Genomic DNA, 7,753 nt, shown 5'->3' on the forward strand with positions numbered 1-7,753 from the left:
TCACTATGTTTAAGTCACACATCAATTTTAGAATTTTTTTTGGCATATGGTGTGAAGACTGATTTACACCCATTTTCTGCCGTACTGTTATCTGATTTTCCCCAGCAGCTTTTTTCAAATAGTGAGTCCTGACTCTAGTAGTTGGGGTTTTGGATTTGTGGAACACTATGCTACTGTCTTTGTTTGCCTCTGTGTATTGTATATCTAACTTGTTCCACTGTTTGACTTTATATATTTTTTTAATCCCATTTTAGTCAAACCATTTGTAATGATTACTGTTTTTTATATTTTGAGTTCTGGCACCAATAGTCTCTCTTCTTTCACACTTTTTCCATTGTTACACTTTTGACCTTTTGTTCTTTCATATGAATTTTGTTATTATTTTTAGCTCTATAAAATATACATATGGGAATTTGATGGGTAGAGCAATTAACAAGCAAATTAATTTAGGTGTTAGTATCATTTTTATTATATTGGCTTTATCTACCTATGTGTAACGAATATTTCTCTAATTATTTAGGTCTGCCTCTATTTCTGCAAAAGGTAGGTTGAATATGCTTCAGGTTAGAGTTTATAAAGGAATGTACACTTCCAGTCCATCTAACAGTTATCAAAAGAAGAATTATTTAGTCACAACAGAAAATATAGCATTGATTCAAGCTGTCAGTCTTACCTTTAAAATTTTTAAAGTATGAATTTAAAAAACACCAACAAACACAAAAATTTCAATAGAAAGAGATAATTGTCTATGAAACTGAATTTCTATTACATCTAGTATTTTAAAGTGTATATTAAATTCAACATGATAATAACAAAATTGCCCTGCTCATCTGCATCCTCTTTTGAACTTCCTTCTTCTCACTTCTGGAGTTTAAAAAACTGTTCTCAATGTTGCTCTTTTCTTTTTCTTCTTCGAATTCATTACTCATCCCCAATCTCCCATACCTCCTTCCTCCAGCAAAGAAAAAGGAAATAAAGGGTCTCCTTTTTAACAACTAAATACAGTCAAGTAAAATAAGCTTGACCATTTCTGAAAGCATATGTTTCAGTCCTGCTCTAATTCACTGCCTCTGTGCCAGGATGTAGGAAGCAAGGTTTAGGATTAGTGTCCTGGAGTTATGATGGGGTATGGGGGATTGAAATCTAATGAAATCTTTGAAAGCTATTTTTTCTTTCCATTATTGCAGTCATTGCATAAATTGTTCTCCTAGTTCTGCTCCCTAACTCTGCCTCATTTCCTCTAAGTCTTTCCAAGGATTCTCTAAATTCATCCCCTTTCACCATCATCTTTTAGCAAAATGTATTCCCTTCTATTCATTCAGTTTATGCTTATCAATATTCTGCAATCAATGTACACTCCTTTCCCTTTGTTTTCCGTTCTTTATTACTACAAAAGGTGTTTCTATAAATATTTGCCTACTTATGTGTGCCTTTCTCCCTTTGTCTTGGATCACTTTAAGGTATGTAGGTAGCAGTGGTCAGTTACTTTATTAATTTTTGGTGAAAAGTTCCCAAATGCTAATTCCTGGCACCACCAACAACCAATTCAAGATTGTCTGACTTCCCACATATTGCATTTCAAAAGGCAATTCACTTAGGAAGAAAAACTGTTAATGAAAAACGGCTTCTGGTGTTAAAAGCAGGGCAAGAGAAGTCCTAAAATAGTCAGATGGCTGCAGAAGTTGATTTATCGAGCACAGTCCTCTCCCACGTTTTCCATGTTCTAGCTATTACTGAAACCTGACTCCTCCTCCCTTTCAGTAGTGCCTACTCCTTTATTCATTTCCCTTGACTTTTTTTGAGACAGCAGTTAGACTACTCCTTTTTCCTCTTTGCTACTTCCACATTCTCCCCCAATCTCTACCACTCAGTAACATTTCCGTCTTTGAGGGTCACGTATTTCATATCTGCAACCTAATCAAAATACTGGTAACTGTTCATAGATCTCCTGGTCACTCCTCTTTCTTCACAAATGAGTTTGGCACCTGGTTCGATTCATTCCTCTCCTTTCCCACTCTTGCCTTCATGCATGGAGGGGCGGGGGGTGGACTTCAAAATACATATTATTTTTCTCTCAAATACTCTAACCACTCAGTTCCCGAAGCTACTCACTTCCCACAACTTACCCACGCACAAGATGATCATACTATTGATCTTGCTATTAGCCACAAATACACCACCTCAGCGTTCAAGAATCCTGAAATTCCTAATCTAAACCTAACTCCCTGGGCTTTTCACTTCTTCCTCTGTCTTCTCCTCTGTTTCTACACACAGTGATCTTCAATCCTTCAATCCCAGTTTTCTCTCAGGCTATCTCTCTGGCTCTAGTCACGCTCTCCTGACTGTTTTACTGTCTTGGTGCACCAACGTATAACTCCTCACTGTCTACTCTTGAGTCCTTGGTCCCTTCTCATACCGCAGATTTCGCCGGGTCAAACCTCACTACTGGATTATTCCCACCTAAGGGCCCCATGCCTGGAATGTGTTCCCTCCTGTCTGTCTACTAGCTTCTCTGGCTTCCATTCCCAACGAAAACCGCATGTTGCAAAGGAAGCCTTTCCCAAGCCCTCTGAATAATTTATCCTATAGAGAGTTTGTTGCAGATATTTATTTGCTTGTTGTGAATTCCTTTGTCTTTTGTCTCATTTTGTATCCTCAACCTTTAGGAGAGTGATTAGCCAATAGTAATCACTTTCATAAACGTTTAACTGCTGAACTTATCCCCTAAAAATAAACAGCAATTTTAGGGGCACAACAATAGGTTTTCGTAGTACATATTAGTATTGATTAAAAAGCCCACCATCAGAGGCCGGTTAGCTCAGTTGGTTAGAGCGTGGTGCTAATAACGCCAAGGTCGCGGGTTCGATCCCCGTACGGGCCAACTGATTTTACGAGAGAGACACTCGCTGGAATCCCACTCTTAACTGGACCGAAGTAAATTCCCTACTGCAACAGCCCTTTGCGGGGTCAACGAAACTAGCCAACGAAAGATAAATGTGGAATGCCAGCTACCTCGACTCCACCTTAGCACAACCAAGGATAATAGATCGATCTTCCTGAAACATCTGTGCCACCTGCAGCAGCAGATCGGGCTGGTTGGGTGAAGTGGGGAGTACGGGAAACCCTAGACTGATCTCCCTACTCTTTAAAAAATACAGTTTTTACTGATAGATCTCAGGTCACCAGTATTTCTTCCTCTTCCCCCAGCCCCTCCACAAAACCAACCCATTCAACGAGCAATATAGTCTTTACGAAAAAAAAGGGGGGGAGGGGGAAACACTAGCAAAATTCAACATGCATTGAAAAAGTCTGAAAAAATAAGTGCAACGTTCCACAACTGTGGACCTCCGACACTTCTCCCAAAGAGTGCGGGTCGGAATGTCTTCTTAAATCCCTTTTTGGGGGTCATGCTCTTTGTAATCTTGCAACATTCTCTTGTCAACCTCGTGTGGTTGCTCTTTCCACCCACATTGTGGTAGTCCTTGTGGATACTGTTTTCTCGGTTCCGCTTACTTCACTCTGCATCAGAGAGAGGAAATCATTCCTTGCTTCCTTGCAGTCATTCGTGGTTGTTCGTTGCTTCTTACACCACTGTCGTAGTCCTTGACATTCCCGAAACATCATTTTTTTAGTTATTCCTCCCAATCCAGGGGCACCCACGTCTCATTCCCTGAAACACAGGAAGTCTCCTCACCGCAAGTAGCCCCTGACTCGTACATCCGCTGAAGTACGTTTGCTGTTCTACAAAGTGAAGGGAAGCAAACATTCAAATGCGTTGCATGGTCAGTGAGAGAAATGGGGAGAAATACCTGACAATGGAACCAGGAAACGCGCAGAAACTGGATTGTTATAGTTGCTCAGCAGTGAACACCACCCTCAGGATAAACTGACAGCAAGGATTTTTTAGTCCATCTCCTTCGACGCCAAGCTAGAGAGCTGACTTGGATAGGGATGTGCAGCTAGTTAGCTGGCTGTTCAGGGGCTGGAGCGGCCCAGAGAACAGTTCCGAGATGCTGCAGGAATGAAGAGAAACTTCCTCGGAGCAATAAGGGTCCGGACAGACTCGAGCCTGGAAAGAGGAACACCCCCACCCCCAGTCCCCTCTATCTCTGCTCATCCTTTCTTTGCAGGAGCCCTCAACCTGGAGTCCCCGGGAGGAGCACGCGGCCTACCAGACCCGACACACTACTGGTCTCCTGTGAGTGTTCTGGAACGACTTCGCACTATTCCGTGCAAAGGATGCCAGGAGCTAGGTGGGGTTGCCCTGCTACTAGCTCTATACACTAAAGGAAAGAAAAAGAGGGGAAAGGATCCGTGTGTGCAATACATTTTTATGGCAGCTCTTCCCGTAGAGCAAAGAACTGGAAAAGAAAGGAGTACCCTCCAGTTGGGAACGGTCATTGGGAACGGTCCAGATTGTGATATCTGAGTGGAATGGCACACTAACGTAATGGGGCAAGAGAGTTTCAGCGAAACCACCGAATTTTATAAGATCTTTGACATTTTACCACCGTTGTTCAAACCCCAACTGTAAAAGGATGCAGTTCTGTCAGGTCAAAGCGGCTTGGAGGTTGGAGCAATCTGTTTCCTTCTTGTTAAAGCACTGGATTCTCTTTTAGTTTACGTGACTGGTTTGGGTCTGTTTTTGTTTCTGACAGTCCTTAGTGAACTGCACTGTGTTAGGAGCCCCACTGATGTCTCTGTGATAAAGATCAAGCAGAAGACTGCACTCTGTCTTTCCGGTTTCTCTCTCTGTGTTTCTCTCTGTCTCTCTCTCGTTCTTTCTGTCTTTGTCTCTGTCATTCCGGGTCTCTCTCTCTGTGTGTCTCTGTGTTTGTATCTCTCTGTCCCTCTCTTTCTGTCTCTGTAACTCTGCCTCCTTCTGTCTCCTACTCTTCTCTCAGTGTATCTCTGTCTCTCTGTATGTCTTTGTCTCTGTCATTCTATGTCTGTCTCTGTCTCTCTGTGTCTGTCTCTCTCTGTCTCTGTATTTCTGTCTCTGCCACTGTGTCTCTCAGCCTCCTCTCTTCTCTCTTCTCCCTGTGTGTCTCTGTCTGTCTTTGTGTCTCTCTCTCTCTGTGTCTGTCTCTATCTCTCTGTTCTTGTCTCTGTCTGTCTCTCCGTGTCTGTCTGTCTGTCTCTCTCTCAGCTTTAAAGCATTTCTCCATGCCGATTCCCCAGTCACCCTTATTCCCCCTTACTCCCTTTTCGGTCTTATCCTCATCACCACTGGGTCAGGTTTCGATTTCCAGCGCTGGCTTTGAAGGGGTATCATTAGCACGATCTGTGTGAAAATGTGACTGAGGCTAAGTACAGGAGGCCAGGACGAGCTCCAACGCTCTCTCGGAAGCTTCTGACCCCGGACCCAACGCCTGATTAGCCGCGGGGAAGCTGTGCTTGGTCGAATCACTGCGGTGCCTTGACTGAGTATCCGTGTTGAATGTCCTGCCAGCGCGTCATAGTCTGCATGGAAGTATGCTCGTTAAGTGTTCTGGGGGAAAGCTCTGGGTTTCTTGGCTCTACGCTCTTCAGTACGGCTGTACAGCTCTTGGCATCTTCGAAGATGTTTGTGGTGAGATCATGTATTCCGGGCCCTCAGTGGAGTCTGCAGTCCAGAACTGTTGACGTTGTCTTTGCAGAAAATCTGAGTCAATCATTTTAACATTTTCCAAAGAATCGACGGGATAACTGCGAAATTCCCAAGTGCCCCTGAATCAACTGTTTGTCAGAGTACTGTAATTGACTTGGAAGGAGCAAACACGTTTAGGCATCGGGTCCCAGTTCTATTAAAAGCCACAGTTCCCTAAGCCATATTAGCTTGTGCTCTCCCTTGTGCTATGCTTGGTTATTATGAAGTAAAGCCACGTAAAGGTAAGAAAGAAAATGTAAGCGAAGCTCAGGAGAGGGCTAAGAGCTAGAGATGTCCATGTAGGAGCGACCCGAGTGAAGTCGAGCCCTGCAGGGGGCTGAGCGGTGTGGGCAAGCGTGGAGGAAGGTAAGCCTGGGCTGAGAGGTTCGTAGGCTTGGAGCAGTCTGCTAGTGACCTCGGGGTCTTAGGGGTTATTTGGTACAAGTCCGTGAAATTGTAAACCAGGAACGTGAGGCCTGGAAAGATGAATGGATTTTAGAAAAAGTTTTTAGAAAAGGAATTTCTTTAGAATGAGGAGCCCCCTCTTACCTCCCGCCCCACCCTCCCACAGCCCCCCAGATCCTGGAGAGGTACAGTAGTAGAAAAGAGATCAGCACGAGCGCATTGGTGGTTCAGTGGTAGAATTCTCGCCTCCCACGCGGGAGACCCGGGTTCGATTCCCGGCCAATGCAGCAGTGTTTTAGGTATCTCCTCCCTTCTTGCTCCAATACCACTAACACGGACTCCTCTCCCCACTCCCTCCACCAAGTAATTGCTCCCTTGCTGGGATTCCACTCAAGCCTCTTGGCATCTCCCAGGCGACCCCATCACGCGGACCTCACACCCCTGTTTCTTTGTAGTCTCCAATCTCTTCTTGCTGATCGCCGTTCTCTATGTGAGCTTCATCTTCCATTCAATACACGTTCGTTGAACACCTCCTGCGCCATGTAGCTTTTGTTTTGTGTGCCTGTCTTCCTGCCCTCGGTGCTTACCACCGCGCCTGCCACAGAGCTGGCGCTTAATAAATGAGAGCTGACTGACAACTAGACCGACTCACTCACTGCTTGACTGACTCTTTGCTGGGCGCGATAAGACAGACGGGTATTCGCACTGACCCTGGAAGGCGAAAGGAGTCCAGAGATCGGGGTAAAGGATCAACTCAGTCGACACAGGATTTCGCCGAAGATACATAGCAAATCATGCCCCTTTCCAGTTTCTCTCTTTCCTAGGCTTAAGATACGACCTAACCCGTGTAAAAATCGACTAAGAGATAAGTAGCATAGTCGTCCTCCACTTTGGACCTAGACTAAGGGGAGTCGAGAAGGACGTGTAGAAAACAGAAAACGAGTCAGGTCCCACCGAGATTTGAACTCGGATCGCTGGATTCAGAGTCCAGAGTGCTAACCATTACACCATGGAACCGCTTTAGTGCGATTTTCCTTCCGACCCTTTTCAGCAATACTTGGACCGTTTACCTTTCCAAGTCAATCGCGAATCCCTTGTTCTCAAGAAATTCTACCTTGTGCAAGAAAAGAGACAAAGTTCACAGCGGCGAAGATACCATCTGCCACTTACATTGATCCACCTGTCTGACTCTGTGTGTGCGTCTCTATCTCTGACTTTCTGTCTCTCTCTGTGTCTGTGTCCGGGAGCCTGTCTCCGTCTCGGTTTCTGCCTGTCTCTGTCTCGATTTTTGTCTTTGTCTCCTTCATCTCTTCCCCTATCTTCCACCCTCCCCTTTTCATTTTTTACAGTAGTTTTCATAGGGTACTGTATTACATCGCCCTAAACAACAAAGGTGTTCGAAATCAATCAAAAATCATTGGCCTCCCCCCTCCCCTTCCACGCCCCCCGTACTCTCTCCGTCCACTCTTGGAAGAGGAAAGGGTCCCTTTCACAGAACTGTGGATTAGTCCCTGGAAGTCCAGCAGGGTTTCCTTGCATCGCAGTCAGTACTCCATTTGCAAGAAAGATGTCTAGACCTTTACTAAACAGAAAAGTGATGTGCACTACTGTAAAAGGTCTTTGCTCTGAGGACCTCAGCGTCCCAGCTCCTCAAATCACTCATCCTCGAATCCAGCTATGGAAGGAACACACAAAAATTATCATGACTAAGAAGCCCTT

General features: G+C 44.7%; 3 non-coding genes across 3 annotated transcripts; 2 read left to right on the forward strand and 1 right to left on the reverse strand.

Annotated features, from left to right (window-relative positions):
- Positions 1–2,807: 2,807 nt before the first annotated feature.
- Positions 2,808–2,881, forward strand: TRNAI-AAU (transfer RNA isoleucine (anticodon AAU)). Its single transcript has one exon. It is a non-coding gene; the product is annotated as a tRNA-Ile (tRNA).
- Positions 2,882–6,250: 3,369 nt separating this feature from the next.
- TRNAG-CCC (transfer RNA glycine (anticodon CCC)) lies at positions 6,251–6,321 on the forward strand. The gene has a single exon. It is a non-coding gene; the product is annotated as a tRNA-Gly (tRNA).
- Positions 6,322–6,979: 658 nt separating this feature from the next.
- On the reverse strand, positions 6,980–7,051 carry TRNAQ-CUG (transfer RNA glutamine (anticodon CUG)). The gene has a single exon. It is a non-coding gene; the product is annotated as a tRNA-Gln (tRNA).
- Positions 7,052–7,753: the final 702 nt, after the last annotated feature.

Source organism: Notamacropus eugenii, chromosome 2 (genome assembly GCF_028372415.1).
Source record: "Notamacropus eugenii isolate mMacEug1 chromosome 2, mMacEug1.pri_v2, whole genome shotgun sequence".
Lineage (NCBI taxonomy): Eukaryota > Metazoa > Chordata > Mammalia > Diprotodontia > Macropodidae > Notamacropus > Notamacropus eugenii.